The sequence below is a fragment of the Dermacentor albipictus genome, chromosome 9 (assembly GCF_038994185.2).
Source record: "Dermacentor albipictus isolate Rhodes 1998 colony chromosome 9, USDA_Dalb.pri_finalv2, whole genome shotgun sequence".
NCBI lineage: Eukaryota > Metazoa > Arthropoda > Arachnida > Ixodida > Ixodidae > Dermacentor > Dermacentor albipictus.
Window position 1 is genome coordinate 85800985 of NC_091829.1, and position 22058 is coordinate 85823042.

General features: G+C 48.4%; 1 protein-coding gene across 1 annotated transcript in view; it reads right to left on the bottom strand.

The window, feature by feature from the left end:
- Positions 1–8871, bottom strand: part of LOC139049464 (protein O-linked-mannose beta-1,2-N-acetylglucosaminyltransferase 1-like) — a 533721-nt gene extending 524850 nt beyond the window's left edge. Inside the window, exon 1 of the mRNA XM_070524938.1 lies at positions 8618–8871. The gene's annotated coding sequence lies outside the window, so the exon portion shown is untranslated. The remainder of the gene's footprint in view (positions 1–8617) is intronic.
- Between the last annotated feature and the right edge of the window lie 13187 nt (positions 8872–22058).

Below are 22058 nucleotides of genomic sequence, written 5' to 3' on the forward strand. Positions count from 1 at the left end.
GTGACAAGAGTTCTCGCTCGCACCCACGCGCGCACGAAAAAAAAAAGAAAGGGAAAAAAAGGGCGAGCGAGAAATAACGCTACGCCGAGGCGGCGGCGATAAAGAGCAACACGACACGCGCGCGCGCCGAGCATAAACGATCCGGAACAAACAGAGGCGCCGAAAGCACACAGCGCGGCGCGCAAATTTATTGCCATTCATTAGGCGATCGTTATCTTAATCGCCTTCGAATTACTGCTTCCCGCCACGCCGAGGCATTAGAGCTTATTATACACACGCGCGCGCCGCTCGGTCGGGTATTGGGAATCGCGCGCTCCAGTTGGCACCGGAATGGCGCGGGAGCACAAACCGAGGCCGCAGGGACAGAGAGCTCACGATAATCGGGGCGCTCACGCCTTTCTTTTTTTGAAATCAGAAAGGGTCGAACGGCGACGGAGCGTTTATGGGTGCACTGATACATGTCCATATGCACTTCTCGCGATACGCGTAGCACCCTTTTAAGGCGAAGCTCTCTTTACCGCTCAATTTCAGGTCGATTTGTAGCGTATACACTGTAAAATAATTTACACCCTTAAAAGCGAAAAAGGGTGTAAATGTGTCCACAACTCACACCCATAGGGTGTCAGTTATATAAATCACACCCTAAGGGTGTGATTTATAGACACATTTACACCCTTTCTCACTTGTAAGGGTGTTAATTTTTACAGTGTAGTGCACGAACCGACCACGCGGCATGACCGTGCGTGAACTTACTCCCAAAGCCCCTTAAACTTCGTAAAGTAGTGGCACTCTCCTCCTCCGCCTTCCTTCCTCCTCGTTTATCCTCTCTTTCACGCTCCCTCCTCGACCGTGGCGTCGCCTACAGTGCTCGAGCGTAGCAACGGCGCCAACATTCGCTCTTCGCCACTCCGTAGACGCTTCACGAGCAAAAATGGCGCTGATGCACGCTGCGAGGGCCCACGTGATGCTATTAGGCCAATAGCGACGCCGCGTTAGTCTCGGCAAGCGCGCGAGGAGGAGGCGGCATTCTTCAAAGCGTGGCACTACTTTACGAAGTTTAAGGGGCTTTACTTACTCCGGTTGTCGGCCTGTATACTTTATTTCACGAAGGTTGGCAAACCAAATCGGTCGGTTGACCACACTCTAGACTAAATCGCAGTTTTCACTGTCCGTATACGTATATACAGTCGGCCACAGAAGTTTACGCGTCACGGGATTTGCGAGAAAAGCTCAATTCGCAAAGCCTTGGCAATAATTTAAAGTTTCAGCGTGTAACAATAAGCGTTTGCGACCTACGTAATGGGCCTACGGCATCGCGCCGCTGTGCGCGAGGTCGTGGGTTCGGTCCCGGTCGTAGCGGCCTCGTTCCGACGGGGGATGGGAACGCAAAGACGCTCGCGTATACCGTCCATTGGGTCTACGTTAAAAATTCCCAGGTAGTCAAAATTGATGTGGAGTCCCTCCCCTAAGGCGTGCCTCATAATCAGATCGTGGGTTTCTGGCGCATAAAGCCGCATATAGTTTCATCGTGAGGGCGCATTAAACGAAAATATCGGGCCGAGTCAGATGGATAGATCATTAGTCTAAGAGTCTATCGTCATTTTCCTGTGTGCCATAAAACCGCATAAAACATGACTTAGTAGCGTAGGAAGTTGCCACTGAAAGACTGGCTGATGCTCCTCAATTTGAATCGCCCTCGCTGAAACCGACGAGTTGACGTAATCTCCACGTCACGTCCCGCTTCCGTTCTCCGTGAATCAGCCAGTGCCGACGTCATATGAGAGGTAAAACGGTCCAAAATAGCTGCCGCCACTACGCTTTTTTTTTTCATTTTTGCCATTTTCTCGTTTTCAAAAGCTAATTAAATTAAATTGAATTATGGGGTTTAACGAGCCAAAACAACGATCTGATAATGAGGCACGCCATAGTGGGGGACTCCGGAAATTTACAACACCTGGGGTTCTTTATCGTGCACCTAAATCTAACTACACGGCTGTTTTCTTATTTCGCCCACATCAAAATGCGGCCGCCGTTGCCGTGATTTGATCCCCCGACCTCGTGCTTATAGCACCATAGCCACTAAGCAGCCACAGCGGATGCTTGCAAAAGCCCTGTTCTCACTACGAATAACGAATTCGCTATTACAAAGCATATACTTTTAATCTAGCTCGACTTAATATATTTCCTTAGTGTCTGCCCTTTTCATTACATAATGATAAAATTAATTGCAAGCCCCATGCCTTATCTGAGCAGAAATTCCCACTTGTCCCGTAATCTATTGTAGTAGACTGTACATGCGTGAGCCCGCCTGCCTGCTAGCATGCCTGCAGGTAAAGTATTTTACCGCAGTTTCACACTCGTTATATATGACCATTGAAACGAAAAGCCAGTGAAACGCGTACGCCTGATTGGCTCCTTCATGCGAGCTCGCAGAGGGGAGCCAGTGGGGCTCGTGGACTTTACCGGTCATCGAAAAGCGAGCCTACGACACAAGCACCATTCTGGAGCGTTTATTTCGCTCAGCTTTCGTGGCAGGAAAGATTGGTGACCAGAAGCCAACAGGTGCAGACGCAGTCCATGCACGCGAATGGGATTTCGATGCGTATTTTTTATTTTTTTGCATTCCTATAGCATGTGCCATACTGTACGTGTCATGTGCCATACTAAACTCACAACACCACCACCTCACACTTCTCAATGCGAGACACCTTTTCCCAATCGCGCGCTGCATTTCCCCGTGGATTTCTATGTACTTTCTTCCGCTGCTCCATGAAAAACGAATCGCACATTGTTGCCCGTACGCCGTGGACATGTGAAGCACAACCGCCATCTTGAACCACTGAAAGCTGCGCCGTGCCGCGAAGCTACCGGCAGATAAGGCCGGGCCAGTCCTAGAAAGGTCCATCGCCGGGAATGAATATGCTGACTTCGCATGTACAGCTTTAATTTGGCAAAAAAAGAAATGATAGGGGCAATGACTTCCTGATTCGCCCGCGTATATTGATTTAGTGTACTGTTAAAGTCTTGCGCTCCTGCATAATTTTTGTTTGTTTGTTTCGTTCCAGACGTGCTGCCGAAATTCTGCATAAGTCAGAACACCGTCGTATCACATCGTTAGACCGTAACTGACCTTCAGAAAAGTTCACAAGCAGAATTTGGTGGCCCAACCTCAACATATAGCGCTAGTCTAGCACAACCTCACACAACCATCTCGTGTTACAAGAGTGACACACAGCAAGTATACAACGCACCGGACACAATAAGCCCGGCACAAATATCTCATAGTTAGTACAAGAATAAATAAATGGTGGCTTCCACGAGCAACACTGAACGTGCGACATCGTGTCGGACGGCAGAGATCACGACAGTACCCGACTCTCTTGTAACCTCGATGTCCTTAACTGCCTTTTTGGAAAGTCTTAAAGGCACAATTTTTTGTAATAACACGTAGTGAATCGCCCCATATGTATGTATAGACTTTTACATGTGAATCTTATTGTGTATATGACGATGCGGTGCCGAATTGTGAATGGTTTCTTTATTACTTTCCCTTGTATGTTGTATTTCATGCGTCTTTCCCATTCTAAGACAAGCTTTGTGAGTCAAAGCTTGTAACTGGGTGGCATTCTATGTCTTATTTTTTTTTTTAAATTCTCCACTCCTGTAATAGTTCTAAGAGAGCTGACGGTATAAATAAATAAATGAATGAAAAAAAGTGAATCTGTCGGCGTGGATTACGCTTAGCCACGCGAGAGCCCCCACCAACGTGCGCGAACTTAGAGGAGAAAGCATAGGACAGCGCGCCTCTGAAAACTAGTGTCACGCCGCGTTTCAAGGACGAAGCAAGAGGAGAAAGCGTGTGACAGAAAAAAAAAACGAGAAAAAGAAAACGTGGCGCGATGCTCCATCACGTGCGCGTTGGGTTTCACGTCTGCTCGACGCCAGCAGGGGCCGTCTGTCGTGAACCTTTGTCACTTGTGACCCGAGAACGCTCAAAAGTAACAAACACACCGCGCCCCTCTCCAAAGCCAGTAAGTGTGGAGTGCGTTGGAGTATTTAAATATTTATTTAATTGATATTATTTACTTATTTGTTTATTTTACTGAGGGTATCGCACAAAAAAGATGAGGTGGGAGGTGGGGATAACAAAAGTAATAATTTAGTTCCAAAGAGAGTAAAGAATGAATGAATGAATAAAGCCTTTATTTTAAGGAAGGGGACGGCTTTAGGCCGCTGATGGGGATTAGGAGGGAAGGGAATGTGGGTACCCAGACTGTTGGCTGAAACACTTCTTCATCTCAGTCTGGGATCTTCCGCTTTATGCAGGCTCAGGTGCATGTTCAGTTCCACCGCTCTCACATGGGCTGATCCACCCCTGCTACACTACTCGAAACAGGCCACTTTGTCTGCCATATGTCGCAATGGCTTTCTGTGTTTCAGGGTTAGTTTGTATTGCAATTCCTAGTGTTCTAATGTCTCCGTGTAGTAGATGCTGAATGTTGGATCTCCCTTGTGAAAAAGCTGCACAGCTCCAAATGAGGTGTTGCAAGTCTGCTCTGCATGACTCCTGGCAATGTGTACATCGGGTGTAAGTCTTCGCAATCGTAGCTTGTCTGGGTTGGTGCCATTTCTCAAGTATGTGTGGTGTGTATGCAGCGTTGGCGAAAAAAACTAAAAGCAATGTTCATATACCTTTACGAGTTCTATGTTACGAAAAGAATACGAAATCCAAGCAGAAAACCCAAGTGCTAACAATATCCATCAACACAAACAAATACTCGAGGCGCCGGTTGACCTCGTCAGTTCTCAACGTGCTGGATGTTGGACAGCAGCGTTGAGTAGTGTTTGTGCCTGGGTGTTTGGTACGGCATCATGCCTGGTACGCATTTGTGACGTGGTTGGTAGGACTCTCTTCCCTACACTTTTTAATTGGCTCAAACGTGTCACCGTCCCTTTCCTATGCGTGGGAAAGGTGGGTCACTACATCGCCGTAGTTGCGCCTCACACCACAGTCGCTGATGGTGGCCCACATAAAAAGAAACGTCCGCGAATCCCGACAAATGGACTTAGCACCAAGACCGGGCTGCAACTACGACGCCGACGGCTAGGTCTAAAGAGTCGTTGATAAGTAAAATTTATTTTCCCACCATCCCAACAGCCCCATCCGTGTAGCCAGAATTTCAGTCAGCGCCCGCTGTCCAGAAACGCTGGCGTTCAAAGCTGGCGGGATCGCCAACTGGTCAGTGGTGTCCCTCATGAAAATTATGGAAATTATGTGCAATGTCATGCACGATTTTCTCATGGAGGTGGACGCAAGCAGCATACGATCAAGGTGTCGGTGTAGAAAAAAAAAAGCTAGGGAGGAGATAGGGGCGTAATTGTAGAAGGAATATTAATTTTTCGAAGTCGAGATAGCATGCTATCATCAAACATAATCAACATGTGGCATTTCTGATGACGCATTACTTGTGGCATTACTGGCATTTAGTGAAGACACAAAGACACTGACAAGAGGGTGACAGGAGAGGGAACTAACAACTGTTTGGAATAAAAATGAAAAAAATAAATTGACAGCCACTTAAATATCCTTACGTGATATGAATGCGGAAGCATTAAGACTTATCTAAGCTATCACCTTAATTAAAACTCCATCTCAATACACTTTATACCCCTTTTATCTATGTTAATCTAAGTTAATTCACTTTAATCTACCTTAATACAATTTTTGGGAGCGGGATTTCACCTGTTCCCTGTGGGATTTCTCAGCGCGAGCCGCAGCAGGTCAGTAGCCGGGAACGTGACGTCATCAGTTGGTCACGTAGATTTTCTTGGTATCCGGTGTTGACGCTGAACACTCGTTGTATTTTCCCGCTTCATGAGGCATATAAGGCTTTCGCCTTATGAAACGTAAGCGATGTGCATTAGGCGACGTCGGAGGAAGAGTCTCTCTGTGGTCAGCATGCTCATATTAATGTATGATCAGCCGTTCGGAAAAAAGAAGCAGGTGTTGGTTCTCGACGCTCCTAGCGGACATGCTGTTTTAAGCCATTGTTCCAAAACATCTACACAGATGTTGCGCATAAGTTATAAACGAGCGCAATTTTCGCAGAACCCCCGCCAAACGCCACCGACCTGCACCGCACCAGGACCAGCCGCTTCGTTATCTACTGTCATTGCAAAGCCCGTCATCGCTTTGGCTCAAACGTCGGCTGATAATGAATGTGCTGTAATCTCGGCATGGCAAAAATCGTTCGCGATCAGGGTTCCAAAACACGGTTCCATTTCAACTGACTGGGACGCGAGTGCACACAGTGCAGTTCAGAAAGTGAGAAGCATCCAAGCAGCGTCCTTCTCTCTTTTCTCACGACGCGCGCGTCAACTTTGATTGGCTGGCTCCGAAGCGATTCGACGGCCAACAGATGTGGAGCCCCAGTTTCTCTACAATCCATCGAATACACGGCGATCTTTTAGATTATCGTGCGAACCAGTGACCGTTATATAGTTAGGGGCGAGCGAATAGTGATCTTTGACGTCGAATCGAATACGAATCGAATAGTGCCATAACCGAATCGAATTTCGAATACAGAGTTTTCGAATAATGAATAGCCGTTATCACAATCATGTATGAAGCGATGTTCAAATCCTAGTATTCTTACAGTTAGCAAGTTTCTGTCATTACATAGTACGCTATGAAGCGTTGTTTATTAAAAACTCAAATGGAGCATGACGAACAAACAAGAGAGAGAGAGAGAGAGAGAGAGAGAGAGAGAGAGAGAGAGAGATAGATAGATAGATAGATAGATAGATAGATAGATAGATAGATAGATAGATAGATAGATAGATAGATAGATAGATAGATAGATAGATAGATAGATAGATAGATAGATAGATAGATAGATAGATAGATAGATAGATAGATAGATAGATAGATAGATAGATAGATAGATAGATAGATAGATAGATAGATAGATAGATAGATAGATAGATAGATAGATAGATAGATAGATAGATAGAGGCAACTGAAAGATGGGGAGGTTAACCAGAGATTATCTCCGGTTGACCACCCTGTATCAGGGAATGGGCAAAGGTATGCGATAGGTGAGAGAGAAAAAAAATAATTTTAAAAACAAGAAGTGAGGTTGGTTTAGGCATATGTCCTAAACGAAGACTTGTACATTTTTTTCCCCCAAGAAAATAAAAGCGTACGCATTAAGGAGTTCAACCCGGAAGTATTTACGCAAAGCTTTCATCCCGGATATAAATTCAATATATATTCTTAATTGCCGTCAGCTTTCGTGAAAAATGACACCAATTTCACGCAGAGAGTTGTGTCGTCACAGAGTATACGCACATCACGAATAGCACCCCGTGAAGTGTGCCACGATTACCGCGCGATGACATGAAATTACAGGACGCAGCATCAATATTCCAACCCAAACATGCGACGTTATACAGCGAGCTCTCTGTGTTGAGGCCAAGAAAATCGCTTTTTAGAACAGAAGCACGGGGATACGGTTGCCTTCTCCGCTTATATCATGAAGACGCCGACTTCCGGATCTACTCGTGGTTTCAGACACGAAATCAGTTTGTCGCAGTCGTTGCGCTGTGGGGAATAGGAACAAACTTGAAAATTGTTGAGTACATCCTAGTGAGAACACTGACTTCCTATACGGATATCCTGTGAACATCCACTGCCAGGACGTGGATATCCTAGAGACGCGTCCAATACGCCCTGCGGACGTCTCTCACGCGACCGTTTGACCGCTCTTTCCGTGTCCTGCAAACATCACTTGAATGTCCGCGAGGGACATTATGGAGACATGCTGCGTACATCCCACGGACATATATCAGGGCATTTTGCACAGCGTTTTCTATAATGTCAATTACGGCCGCAGCACACGCTGTGCGAGAGGTGCAACGAGCTGTTGCACGCTTCAAAAACACACATTGTTTGCACACGTTTTGTGCGCGGAAAGGCAGCATAGTCCTCATTCTTTGAGGCCTTCCGCCAAGCGCACGGAGCTTACTGAACTAAGGTTTCTATGTAAATTGCGGCAGAAAATTTGTAAAGCCTGACGTACACACGAGCTGGAGACATGAAAGCTTCGGTCTAAATTTTGAACGCGCGAGAAAACTCAAAGAGAAAGCCTTAATTGGAGGACAAATACTCCAGTGTACGTCAAAAAAAGGTCCACGTGGTATAACCTTGGGACATTCATGGTAGGATATCCGCAACGGGCCCATGTGCGATATCCTTGGGGACATTCGTAATAGGATATATCTAAAGCTGGACGTCCAGTGGACGTCCTATTTGTATTCAAATGGCGCATTGACATTGGGAGATGATTCGGATGTCCTGTGGACAAAGTGTTTTCACTGGAAGGGAATCAGTTACCCAGAAACACAGCTCGGGCTCATACAATGCACAGGCATTACGACACACATATAATACATACTCAACATTACGCCTGAAGGCAAGCCTCCGGCCCATTAAAAAAAAATAAAGGCGACGGTATCCTGGAAGTGTTCGCGGGGGTACGACGAGAATTGAAACACGCTCGCCGAATGAACGGGAACTTCGGCGACACTCCAGAGTAAATGAATAAGTGAAACCTACCTTTGCAGCCTCAGTTCAGTAGCGACGCCGATGTAGTATACCCTCTGCTAGCGCTGTTCGGAACGACGTCCACTCAAGCACCACCACAGGACGTTCCAATACACGCCTCAGTTTGTCGGGAGATATGCGCCGCTGAGAAAAAAGGCAGCAGGTTCGTCACCACGACCACTCGATCAAACAATCAATCACAGTTTCACCGAAACGTCGCGAGCACAGGACCAGCCGCGAAGCCACTCACGCCACAAACACGCTGCACCGAAAGCACGCACAAGCACGCATGCGTCGTCGCTGGCAAGCACACGCACTTTCCTCGCTTCGAACGGAGCACGAAGAAGTCGATCTGGAGAGCCCAAAAAAAGTATAGGACGCTGACGAACCGAACGCGTTGCAGATAAGAAACCGAGTACTGCACAGCTCCGGTCGGCCACACAGGTCACACGCGTACAGGGTTCTCTCGAGAAGGCAGTTTTCTGTCCAGTGTTACGTAAGAATCGCGATGCTGAGACCTGGCGGGAAGCTCTGCCGCAATGTCTCGCAAATCGACAGGCAGGCTAGGCTGTATTCAGCGGAGCTAGCGGCGTCGTGAAACGCGACCGACTCGTCGTGTCACGAGAGCCGAAAGCCCTTTCACATTCGTCAGCAAACTTCAAAAAAAAAAAAAAGAGAAAGAGAGAGAAAGGAAAAACGCGAGGCCGTGCGCACCCCCCACACACACGACGCGAGGTCCCACTCAGGCTCGCATGCCACGTCGAGTGGTGAAAATAAAAACAGTGCACTCGGCTGCCGTGCAGTAGTCCGACTACGCCAGCCTGAGGGTACGGGGAAGAAAAAAGGAAACTCGTCTCGGGCCGTCGAGGGACCGGTTGTGTCACCGCTGCAGAGACTTCAACGGGTGCGCGGCCGCCCACCGAGACAGACAAAGCTGAGCACGCGACCGCGTGTGAAAGCGCTAGATTTTGCGCATACGTAGTGGCGGCCCGGCCGTCGCCGCTGGCCACCGTGTGTCGATGGAACAGCGCTCTCGGTAGTAGCACGGACGTGCGCGCACTGTAGTGTCGGTAACAACAGTAAGAAAAAGGTCAAGCAAGGACTTTTTATCCCCGCTCGCAGCGAGACTTCAAAAAAGGAGCTTGAAGGCCACGAGCAGTTCACTTCGGGGCGATTTTGTTGAAGGTGAAAAAAAGCGGCCGAGGGTGGATACAACCTAAACGGGCACTGGCGTTAAACGCTTGTACAACCGTTATCGGCAAGTGGTTCCGCCCGTTCGCCGCTCGCCGGCGACGCCGAAAGCACTATACACGCAGCGAAAGATGTCCAAATATTGGAACGTTCTCTGGGACGACAAGTTCGTCAAATGGCTGCGGCGATTCGAACCCCCGATTTTAAAGACGCGCGCGACGTACGAGTGCCACGGGGTGCGACTTACGCAAGCGGGTGGCTGAGTGATCGTGCGTCGAGGGGCCGCGATTACTTCGTCGAAATCGAGGACCTGTCAGACCGAAATCGCTTTCTCTCCTTCGACACGTTCTTCGCGCTGCCTTTGACGGGACCGTCGGCGACGAAAGCCCACGCGGTAATCCCACGTGACAGTCGAAGCGTTGATGGACCGGGCGCCAAATATTCGCTATCAACCCCGTTGCCTTCAAGCGTGCAGGACGTCCGCACGTCCGCGCGATTTGGTTGTGACGATCGTAACGGGTTGGGGGCGTTGGCACCGATTTCACTGTTATGATTGCGGCCGGGGTGTCGTAAATCCTTTCACAACAAGTCACCCACTGACGCAGAGAGCAACGATAGCTTGGCAGCCGCCTGCACGGTCGAAGGTGTCGCGGTCGAAGCCCTTGTCAAAGTTGGAGGACGAGCGGACACTGCATCGACGAGAGAGGAGATGAATTCAGGACGTCGAGGAGCTACTGGCTGTAAGACACTCGATAGCTCCTTACGCAATCACTGTAGTCCGGCAACGCGTGTAGTAGTAGCGGCCGTTGCAGTTCGTTCTGCGCAGTCACCGACAGATGTCACGACACAACTGTAAGGTAGGACACCTGCACAGTCGGTGGTCTCTTCGAGGCACACCCGACGGTCAAGAAGGTCGTTGGTTCACTAAAGTGCATGGACACGCGCACACCGCTAATCACGCCTGTCAACTTGTCAAAAGTCCTCAGAGAAACTCGTCGCAGACGTTCGCTGGTCGAAGATGCGTAAGCAACAACTCTCCAGTTCTGCCGATCCTCACTTCGAGACTCTTCGCGGTTTTTCTTTTAGGGTCGCTCGAAGTCGAACGCGGTCACGTGTAAGAGATTATCCGATGGCCGATCTCGACCGAGCAGAAGGCGTCTGAAATCACGGCTTTTTCACCGCAGTCGGTACTAGCCGCCGGCGACAATCCACACACGTGCAGCGGGGGGAGGAGAAGGTCGTTCACGTCACAGGGTCCAGCCGTCAGACGAGCGACAAACGGTCATTGCGTAATCGCTCAAAAAAAAAAAGAAAAAAACATGAACACGATCGTTGCTGATCTGCGACCGAAGGCGCGTGGCCACCGCAGATGTCGCGCACCACCCGGGACCTCAGCGGGACCCTTTTAGCAGCCTCTTCTCGGATGATGATGCGGTAGCTCGTCGCGAGGCCTTGGAGCCGGGCTTCTCTTGAAGATGTCGGTCACCGCGGCGGCGGCGGTGGGTCTTTCGCCGGTCGCCCTGACTCGTGTCTGCCGGTCCTCGACAGCTGCCACGCGACTTCTCTCCCCTTCGCCTCCCTAAAAGCTGTCCGAAAAAAGAAGAAGAGCACAGTTCTCTCATCGCTCCCTCCACCGCCTTCCTTCTCCCAACATCTCCGTACAGTGTGCGCACTCATCCGGTTCAACGGCTGCTACGCGCGTCGGTGGCGGCAGCAGCAGCAAGCCACTTCGCTTGCTCTCGGTGTAGCTTTCGCTCCCCTTCTCCTCTACGCCTTGAATCGGGGTCGGTCCGCTCTTTGCTCAAAAAGAGGGTGAAAACTGAGAACACAGCTGGGAGTGAAACGCTCTGCGGGAAGGGGGTGCAGTAGTGGCAGAGGAAGGAGTAGGGGGAGGGGGGAGGGTTTGGAGGCTATTTCGTAAGGGAGTAAAACGGCAGAGGAAAAAAAAAAGTGGAGTATATATATATACAGCGGGTCACTTACCCGACCGACAACGTGTTGGGCTTACGTTGAAGGGGGGGGGGGGGTGAGGCAGGGCGCCTGCACGCGACAGCCGAAAGCAGATAACACGCTTATTAACTGTATCGATGAGAGTTGGTGGCGAATAGTGAGTGTCGCGCACCCAGACTAAACCCCAAGGACGTGTGGCTGTCGTGCGTGTGTCCGCTGTCCTATCGCTTTCTCCGGCACGTTCCGTGAGGACGCTGTGCCGACGCAGCGATGCCCTCGATCAATTATTAGCGATTGATCGGGAACGAATTCTCGATCGATCATTCGGTGCCATCGCTTTAAAAGGGGCACCAAGAAGAAATTTAGTTCGAGCTATATCGCCACATTATCTTCCCAGAATATAGAAAAAAAGAGAAAAAGCCCATATTACCCTGAGAGGAGATTTGCTAAGCCAGAGAAGACGTGAGAAGAACTGACCCAGCTCCAGCCTGACAAATAAGGCCGGGTTCGTAGTGCTCTCCAAATATACCTTCATCATGAAAGCTATGGTTTCTATCGACAAGCGCTTCCAGAAGTCAGCGATGAAGACTAACAAGGCAAAAGCGACGGCCATAAAGCACCTGCAGCGACCAGACCTGGAGTGGCTCGAAAAAGAGGCAAAAGCTTGCAAAAGTCGCTGGCGGAGTGCGTTCTTTACGGCGGAAACACAAAAACCAAAACGTCAGTTGTGGGCCATTGTCACAGAAGGTGCGCCTTGGCAAAAATTTGTGGGGGAATGTTCTTCAGTTAGCAGTCATAAAGGTTAACGACCCGTTTGCAGTCGACGGCCCAATTGATGGGACTGGGGTCTTCAGAGTAGGACTTCCTAGTGTGACGTCACTATTCTCAGTGGACATCGAATAGCCCTACAATTCAGTGTCTCATGATAAGGTAGTTCCTTTGGTGCAGGACTTGAAAGACAGTGGCGCTGCTGCATCACAAGTACTGTCGCCCTTTTGTGGAGGTAGTTTCGTTGCAACTTATTGCACCCTATTTGATTTTCACAATAGTTGAAATTGGTGTATGATGCATATGTACGAATACATAGCATCGAAATTGGGTCTAGTGTCGCTTCCATATCAAAGGGACCCTGAAACGATTTTGTCGATTTTCTACAAACGTACTGAGTCGTAAGAGTAGGTCGTTCTGATCATCAATTGGCGCATCTAAGTGCTCGGCGTAAAGCGTGTAATTTATTATAAGGTTTTAAAAATGCACGTCGCTGCCGATCGCAACACACTGCTCGGCGGAATCTTAAGCTGCCCCTACCCATATGACGGAAATCACCCATATGACGTCAGTGGGGCGAGCTATCCGATTGGCTGACTAGGGCACATGATCAAAAAATTTTCCAACTTTATGGTAAACAAATAATCTTCATAATAGTTGGAATGTTAGTTAATTTGTTTTTATAACAAAAGTAACACAAAGAGAATGCACAAGAACAATTTTTCCGTACACTTAAGCAGTTCCGGCACACAGCAAGTGTCGTCTGCTTGTGTTACAACGTGCTCCGTCTTTCACGAGAGCTCCGCCGTTACTGTCGGTCTGTCTTTTCTCGAGCGCTATGATTCGACTTTGTTGCGTTGTGGACTGCAAACGTAGGGACTGGCAATATGTCAAGTTGCGAAATCGTGTCCCCCTGCAAGCCAGTAGACGAGAGGACTGGCTGCAGCGCATCAGACTGCCGCTATCCTATCGGCGCCAGGATTTGCGCGATTGCGACCGTCACTTTACACCGGAATACTGCTAACGCAATAGCGTTTCGCGAGTCCGGTATTAGGGTAAACGCAAGCGCAAGGGGACAGGGCCTGGCCGTGTCCCCTTGCGTATCGTTACAGGGGATGAACAGAAGCGTAAATGTGAATGGTCTGTATGGTGCAGCCACCTGGTGGCATAGAGCTCAATCACACACAGTAGCAGTAACAAAATATATTCTTCTTTGCTGCTGGTGTAAATTTTTCGCAGGAGTGTAATCGTTGACACGCTGTTTTGTAAATGTTTAAAATGTTTTACACTTGGTTAGAGCAATATTAGCTTTTTCTTTGGCTGGTTAAGCTCTGCGCCAACGGGTGGCTGGACTGTGGAGACCGATCAGGCAGCTCACGTACATCTACGCTAAAGTTCCTTCATCAGCTTGAGCTTGTGCCTCCACCGTTCCGTCGAAACGTTCGGTTAGTGTGGGATTACCAGAACACCAGACACGTCCGGCGTTACGACAGAATGCTCGCAACGCAGGCTGTTTCGATAGCTCTCGCTTGGGGTCGACGGCCAGGCGGCTAGCGGCGAGGTTTCGCGCGGGCGTGGGCGGTCTCCAAAACAATCGGAAGTGGACGATGTGACGTCGTATCGTGGCGCAGAACCAGTGAAGGCGGAGCTTAGCCCCGATCGCTCGGCGAACGAGTTGAGGAGGAAAAGCATGGCTAGGGAGAATGGGTAACTTGAAATCGCTTGTAGCTCCATTAATACGTAACGTTTCACTTAAATTGTGGTGCGAATGTTCTACTTAAGCTGTACCCTACGCGTCTACAAAATTTGTCCGAACCCTTTCAGGGGCCCTTTAATGAGCATTTACCTAGGCAAAGTTTGATCAAGCCCTACAAAGGCAGTTTGGACCCCAACGTTGTTGTTAAGGTTTATCGATATGTTGGTAATATCCATGGCTTGTTAAAATTATTTTCCAATGATAGTCTAGGTTACGTAGCCACAGAACGTATTGGAATTGCTTCAGGCCTAGTTCTAATGCACTACATTTTGCATAAGAGCTTCCACAATAGAATTGTATTAGATTTCTTGACCTTGAACTGGGGACACTTAATATAGGTGGTCATGATTGTAGGGTGTATTCATCTCAATCCAAGAAGGCGCTCTCACCTTCCAGTTCGTCGCACTTAAATGCTGACTAAGAGGGATATAGCCACGCTTTGCTTCAAACAATGGTTCGCAAAGGGTTGCTTTTATTCGGCGCAGTCGAATTTCCAGAAGCAGGCAGGATATACTTAAATGGACACTAAAGAAGAAATGGTTTCTTCTGGATTACTAAATTGCCTCTCTACTACACCAAAAACACCACTCTCACCCCACTAAGACGCTTGGTAAGCCAGAAAAAGCGCAAAAACGAAAGACGGGTGGCGACGCCCCCCTTGAAGTTCCCGCACCTGGTCGCTGTGACGTCACGGATTTTGATGGCATCTTCTATAGGGCCTACTTAATTATATAGCGGCACATATTGACTACATTGTGTTCTAAAGGAACCAAATATTCAACATGGCCAGTTTCAGGAACGTTTACTCAGCCAACGCGGCCCAAATGCGAAAACATAGTTTGTAATCCCTGACGTCACACAGACGTACCGGGGTCCGGCTTTTGGCGCGAAATTCAAGTACTGATACTTCGACCTTCATTTCCTCATCTAATAATCAAAATATTGTTTTGAAATGACTGCCTGCAGTGTTCTCAAACAATGCTTTATTAGACTAAACCAATTTGTTGTTTCGCTTTGGTGTCCCTTTAAGGCAGCTGGTTTTCCCGGTCACGTAACCAAAGCTATAGCGGAAACTCCCGTGAAAAAAGAAGAGGAAGCGCCGCATAGGAAAAGAAAGCGCCGTCAACATGGCAAAACAAAAAACGGGATAACTTGAAGTTATACCGTTACAGTGCTCAGCGATTGGAACGCGATACTGGGAGCGTGGGCACTGCGACACCAAGCTGATGCATATTTATATCACACGAAAGCGAGAGCCTCTGTGATGCATTGCGACTGCACTCGGGCCCCGTCAGCATCCACCCAGCGTTCACCGGTGGCATCAAATATGTGCCGGAAGTGACGCGCCGGAAGTCACGTGCTGGAAGTAACACACTTTTTTTTGCATTTCGATCTCATTTAACTGCGGCTGTGGCTGCCGGGAGTCGAACCCGCAAACCTCGTGTTCAGAAACAGAACGCCACCGAGGCGGCTGCTGCTATCGTTGCAAAGGTTTCCCAGCGGTTTGTGGACCTAAGTGGCGTGCTGTAAGGAAGCATTGCGCCACCGTCCGTACTATACGAAACAAAGGCGAGGTTTATATTTCTCCCTCTTTCCTGCTCGCACCACGCACGCGTGCACGCGCACGCGCGAAGAAACCGACGCTGATTCGCGACGCAGGACATGTGAGAATGGCCGAACACGCCGATGCACTGACCTCCCATCTGCATACGGCCTTCACGGATCGCGCTAAGGATAAGCGGCCGGTCACGTGCGATTCCCAAATGAGGCCACTTCTCGTATACATTGTTTTTTCGAGCTCCCTTGCAGCTTAACGAACCAACGGCGGCGTTCCCAATTTCTGATTATACACGCATGCTGATTGCGAAACAATGAGAACGAGCGAGCTCTCCTTTTTTGATAGGGCTACCGTGTACTGATGGGCTTGAGCAATCAACACAGAAAGAAAAAGGAAGAAAGGAAAATGCATCAAAGTCACGGATAGGAGCACCCTAAAACTGTAAGTTCCACATGAAAAGGAAAATAAGAAGGCAGGTTTTCGAGGCTCTCGATGATACACGAGGAGGGCTTTGTGATGTGGTCGTGAGCAGGATGGACAGTGACAAAAAGCACCGTTGCGAGGGTCTTTTTCTCTCCTGATATGTGGGGTAGTCGAATGCACCGGGGGTCTGTAGGTCCTGCGGCCTCCATGCCATATTAGCGTGAAGGAAGTTTTATAGCGTTCTCGTTTTGAACTACCACACTGCTCTCCAATGCTCGAGTACTGGTCGGCTTTCTAAAGCACATATGTTGGCGAAGTCGAGCGCCGGCGGCACTCGACTTCGATGTCGATGTCGATCTCGACTTCGATCTCGACTTCGATCTCGACTTCGATCTCGATGTCGCTGCCCGTGAGGCGGCAAAACTTCTACAACAGTCTCGGTGAAATCGGCGGGTTTCGCCGCTCCTGATGCGCAGAGTGCCTCACTCGAGGTACCGTAGTGACGCGTATAAGGTTGTTAGATAAGATTATCTTAGTGACGATAATGACGATCTTTATTGGCATCCCCAGGGCCCTTATAGCAACCCCTTTAGAACAGGGCGTAGACAAATAGCCGCCCAGCGCATTTCATTCAATCAGGGTCTACTACATCTATCATCATCTAGTATTTTTGCCTATCTTACCTCGATCATCCGCATTTAAAACCTCTATTGCTATACTGTACCATTACCTGCGCTTGCGATGACTCCGGTTCTATCAATATCCGCCCTGTTCTCTCTTTCTTTTTTATGCGAAGCATATTACTAGAGCTCAACCCAGCTCCTCAGGCGCGGCGGTGTCGCCTTCAATACCACGTGACACCGTGACGTCACGACAGAGGAGAAACGGGGCTCCAACTCGCGCCGTCGCTCGCGGCGTCGCGGCGGTATAAAAGCAGCTGCGCTTGCCTCTGCCAGACACTCACGAGGTGAGATGCCTCCTGGAGACAGAGCTGCTCGTTGGAATGAGAAGCGAAGGTTGCGGCGTGCTACAGAGACTGTTTCTAGGTGGCTTTGCTACGGCGCAGCGACTACGCGCCCCGCATCGGACGCGGTGAGCGTCGAGCAACGCAGCGTTCGGCGCGACAACGAAATGTGCGCCTGAGCAAGCGTCGCACGCCTGAGCCGACGCCGACGACACCGGCTTTTTCTGCGACACGAGCTCCTTAACGCTGTCGCGTTAAAATAAAGGCTAGTATGCTTCGCATCCTGGGCTTAACCTTAGCTAATACACAGCCAGTTTTTTTTTTTTTCTGCGAGGACTCTCATCGTCATTAAGACTTATCTCAACTGCTGACCAGTTAATCTTCCCACCTTCTTTGAATCCCCATGCTTCCGGAAGGTGGCCACTCCCCACGGGTCTCAATGGGTGAATATATTCGCAGTCCTTGCGATGTACCGAGTCGTTTCCGGGTTTCTTTTCATTTTCTTTCTTCGTTTCTTTCTTTCTTTTTTCTGAAACACAGACATGCCCTCATTCTGTGGCTCATATTCGCTCCGGTATCTTTTTTGTCCTGAGGCAGCCAACTAGGACCTCAAATAGCAAGGTACTCGATCCCTCCTGTTTTCTTCCTTGCCGTTTTTGTACATATCCATGGTCCTTCTTTGCTTCGATCATTTGCGCCCAATTTACATTCTCTGTGTCTCTCACTTTCTTTTCTCTGACTACTGCTGGTTGTCTATTTACACTTTTGCAATGAGCAGAGAGCAACACCATCTGGTGGTGTTACGGGCAACCCAGCTTGGCGCACGTCACCGAACGCTTCTCTCTGATTGGTTAAAGCGCACGCGCCGTATCGTGTACTTCCACCTACGACGCCCCCTTTCGGTGCCTCCCTCGTCGCCTCTCTTGCTGCGGACGGCGCCAACTGCATGAGTCCGAGCAACGGGCTAAGAAAGGGTCATGCCTTAAAACGCGTCACAATAAGCTAGAATGAATGCGTGGTTTTTATTGGCGCAAGGGCCAGGTACGGCCAAAGAGCGTCATGCCAGTTTTAGTGACTTCGCAGTGTAGTGATGGATTCTATGAAGTTGAAGTGACGTGGCTGTAAAGGGGCCTACAAATACAGTCGCTGTAAAGTGCGTAAAATCTACGTGCAATAAGACTATGGCGACGACTAATGAAGTGTACTATGAGCCTTAAAGTAAATTGCGAAGTATGATATGATATACAAAACATGTCAGATGAAAAGATTGGCCTCAGCACTATGCGCTCACCAGAGCCCTTGAGACGCAAGGCCCCATGGAGGCATGTGCTAAACTATACTGCTATCGCAGCCGCGCAATAAGCTAGGATCACAGAGTTTGCAGAACCTGCGTAAAAGAATTAAAGGCGTACTGACACACATTTGCGAAGTTGCAGAGAACACACCTCACACGCTTCTCACCAATAAAACGATGACACTTAGCAACTATGAAGATTGGGAAACACGTATATGATATTTTACTCTCGTACTAAAGCCAGTCTCGGAATGCCAGGGCTGGCGTCGTTGACACTGCCATGATGTTATGACGCAGAGCAAAATTTGTTGGCGTCGTGTCGCAATAAGGCTGCAGGTGTGATGGCGTTGCACATGAAAAAAAGAAGAAGAAACGAAACAGGAGTGCGGCAGATTTGGGAGCCGCAGCCCCCCATCAATGTGTAATATAAAATAAATTTGTACGAAACAGCTTTACGTCATAGGGAAGTAGTGGCATTGTTTGTCGAATTTCTTGTGTTTTCAACCTAATACGTAGTAACCGCTGCTAACCGCAGGGGGGCGCCGGTGTAGGTCGGCGGTGATCGAATTAACCAAAGTGACATGCTTTCGAGTTCGAACTAGACGAATTTTCCTTCTACAGAAATGTGGGGTTCCTCAACGTGTCGCAGTATTGCCATTTTAGTGATCTCAAATTTAAGCAAAAGGTCGAATTAGCCGAGGCAGAATTACCAGAATCTGCTGCTGTATTTGTTCTAGAGGTAGACGACTTGTGTCTTCACGTAACGTAAATGAAGGATGAAAAGACAAAAATGTCATATATGTACTCTTTCAAAATGTCATTTTTTTGTATGAGAAAGCGTACAACGTTTACCTAAGGGCACAGAGTTTGGAGCAACTGTGTAGAACAGTTAGGCCACTCACCTATAACACGAGATGCTTGCTCCCGATAAAGGACAATTAATTACTCGGGACATAAAAAACACATGTAGTCCAGTAGCTTGCCAGAAGTACAAACGAGATCGTGAGAATTTTGAGAGTCGATGAACTCAACTGAATTTACGACTTAAGCTGTACCGGAAATCTGCGAAAGTATTGCTCCACCCAGGGCTTCAAGCTGTCATTGCGTTTCTTAGCGCAGCCATTATGTTTCATAAATCCTTTCATCTTTTTTTTTTGTCCGCATGGTGTGCTACGCGGCATAACATCACAATGAAATTAAATATGAGCGTATAAGGGGGCGGGCAGTTCATATCGTTCGGTCATAGTTTTCAGGTTGTTCGGTTCTCAGCTTAAAACCACTAAATACGCTATCGTGGACTGTATTTGTCCATTCACACTTGCAGCTAGTATTTCTGCTCAGCATGCTCAGTACCTCGTGAAAATATTGAGGCGATGCTACCGAGGCTGTGCTACGATATATATAGACTATACGGCAGCGCGCGCAATATAATGTGCCCAAACTACACAAGTAAATCCAACTTTTATATTTCAAGTACCTAGAGCGCGATACAAAGTCCGTAAATTTCATATTTAATTGCTACTTCTATAATTCCACTAGCTTTAAGATGTCCACCAGTTTACCACCGTAAAGGTCTACTCTGTTCCCACAAAACTTTATTATTAGTTCCTCTTTTTTTACGTCGAAACTGTGAGCCTCCAGTTTGTCGGGATTTTTCTTGTCCGCTTGCGTGGTGTTCACGCAAAATAAAATGGGGGGGAGGGGGGGGGGTAGAGGGGCGATACTGAAGACTGCGCAAAGAAACGGGAAGCACACAGTGTGCCGCTTCTCCAAAAGGTATCGCAAGACGTCATCAGGTGGCATCGTCACTTGACGAAGACGTCATCGCGTTACGTCACGTTTTACTTGATGAAGTCATCCGATTCAAACGATAAATAAATTTTTTAACACATCATTGCGTCTTCCTCTAATACTGATAAATTTTGTCATCCACAGGCGAATCGGCATGCTCGTGCAAAAAATAAGTAGGCGTCGAATATTCACTTAATACCTGATGCTACAAAAAATGGAGCTCAGATGCCGTAGACAAACAGTTGAAGAATGATCAGTGATGAACAGAGATATAAGCGAGTGACATGATAGGAACTATCACTTGAGCAACAAGGAAATAAAGATGGGCGCATGACCAGATTAAACAACGGCACAGGACAGCCCATACTGAGGGTATTGGAAATGTAAGGGGGGGGGGGGAGGGAAGAAAGCGTAACGGAGAAAGAAATGTCAAGCGATATCGTCATCAGCCGATATTTTCACGTGACGATGCCGCAATTCTCACATATTCGAATTGCATTACGAAGCTATCATGCCTGCAGCTTGTGTCTAAGTCGTACGTTACGAATTTTCTGAGGCAATTTATTTTTAGAAGTTCATTTAGTTCAATAACGCACTTGCGTTTGACGGAGGGCCAAGGAGAATGAGAATGTATGTTGCACTTCCGGTCACGTGCGTGCGCACGTGACGTACGTGAGCACACAATGTATCTGTCCTTGATGTGTGGGGGATCTGCCCGTTGCATCTTTTCCACAGAGTTTGCTGCGACCGTAATCGGCATTATGGCAAACACTGTCCAAAAACCATACCTCCACCCAGCGGCCGCGGCCACACAGACAGACTTCAGACGGCGGCTGGAAAGGGTCTTTTTTGAGTTTCCGCGTAACAGGAATGTGATTACCCGCATATTCGAATTACAATCCGAAGCTATCATATCTGTAGCTTGCGTGTAAGTCGTACTTTACGAATTCTATGACGCTATTTAACTTGAAAATTTTAATTAGTTCAATTAGGCACTTGCGCTCGGCGGAGGGTCTAGAGTGATGGACATGTATGCTGCACTTCCGTACACGTGTGGCGTACGTAGCTTGCGGTGGTGGAGCTTGTTTAACGTCGGCAACAGGTTCGAGGTACTACCAGCGTCAAATGAAACGTGAACAGCGAAGCGCGTGGCCCGAGCATTAGTGAAGGTGTAGTGCGCGCCTGTCAACGTCGTCATCACCGTTGACAGGCGCGCACACCCGGTTAGGCCGCGCTAAGCAATCCCCCTTCAGTGAGATAGTGTCACTTCTCTTCTGGTTCTTATATTTCAAAGAGAGCAAAGAAAAACGAAAGCAGAAGCCATAATATTGCAGTTTATGGCGAGCATTGTCGCACAGTTCGCCGAAACCATAACTGCTATCGGCGTCAAGTGAAACGCTAACAGTGGTGCGTAGGGTACAGTTTGCACCGTCATCACCGCCTTATGCGGTTTGCCCCTTGCACGGTTCACTTAATAGCTGACGCTACAGAAAACTTGGTGCAGATGCCATAGACAAACAGTTGAAGAATGATCAGTGATGAACACAGATATAAGCGCGTGACATGATCAGAACAGAACTGTTACTTGAACAATACAGGAAAGAAAGATGGGCGCATGACCAAATTAAACAACGGCCCAGGACAGTCCATACCGAGGATATGGAAAATGTACGGGGTGGGGGAGGAAGCGTAACGGAGCAGATATATCGTACAACAAACATAACGGGCATAACGGGCAGAGTTAATGTACAACGGTGT